Source organism: Ornithorhynchus anatinus, chromosome 18 (genome assembly GCF_004115215.2).
Source record: "Ornithorhynchus anatinus isolate Pmale09 chromosome 18, mOrnAna1.pri.v4, whole genome shotgun sequence".
Lineage (NCBI taxonomy): Eukaryota > Metazoa > Chordata > Mammalia > Monotremata > Ornithorhynchidae > Ornithorhynchus > Ornithorhynchus anatinus.
In genome coordinates this window covers 41,872,617-41,873,444 of record NC_041745.1, presented here as the reverse complement: position 1 = coordinate 41,873,444, position 828 = coordinate 41,872,617, and the positions used below count along the sequence as shown (strand labels likewise).

The 828-nt window shown below is 42.4% G+C and overlaps 1 non-coding gene across 1 annotated transcript; it reads right to left on the bottom strand.

The window, feature by feature from the left end:
• Positions 1-311: 311 nt before the first annotated feature.
• On the bottom strand, positions 312-449 carry LOC114805528. Its single transcript, XR_003753500.1, has one exon. It is a non-coding gene; the product is annotated as a small nucleolar RNA SNORA7 (small nucleolar RNA).
• Between the last annotated feature and the right edge of the window lie 379 nt (positions 450-828).

Below are 828 nucleotides of genomic sequence, written 5' to 3'. Positions count from 1 at the left end.
TCCAGGGAAAACTTGGAAGAGGCAGACCAGCAGCTAGATGGATAGAGATCATAACAATGATAATGGAAGAACTGTTAGAAAGGTTGCGGATTATGGCAAAAGGCAGGATATTCTGCAGAAAGTCTATACATGGAGTCGCTATAAATCAGGAATGACTAGATGGCACTTAATAATAATAATAGTATATCCCTAAAGATTTCTTGGTAAAAATACGGAAGTGGTTTATCATGGCCTTCTTCCATTTAAGTAAACTTGAGTCTCCATCCTCAACTCTTTCCCATGCCGCTGCTGCCCAGCACAGGCGAGTTTTGACTTGTAGCAGATTGCCTTCCACTCGCTATCCACTGGCCAAGCTAGGAATGGAATGGGTTTGCCTCTGCTTGACTCTCCATCCCATAGCCGAGACCGGTAGAGGACTGGAAACCCTCCAGGTGCCATCCTGAGAGGGCCCTTAAAGGCCTTACCCCTTTATAAAGCCACTTTTCCATTCCCTTAGCCCCTCTCTGTATCCTTCCTTACTAGACTGTAAGAACCTGGAGATCAGGATCATAATAAATATGGTAATCTATCAATAATATTTACCGAGCATTAACTTTGTGCAGAGCACTGTACTAAGGGCCTGGAAGAGTCTGATATGGTACTCGTTAGGTGCTTATTATGTGTCAAGCACTGTTCTAAGCACTGGGATAAATACAAGAACACTGCTCCATAAATACCATAGATTGCTTAGCATCTAGAATGCTTAATAAGCATCATTAGTCTTGGCATTATTACATAAGCTATCTTCTGCCCAGGATTTTATGACTCAAGCATCTCTCTGCATTTTTG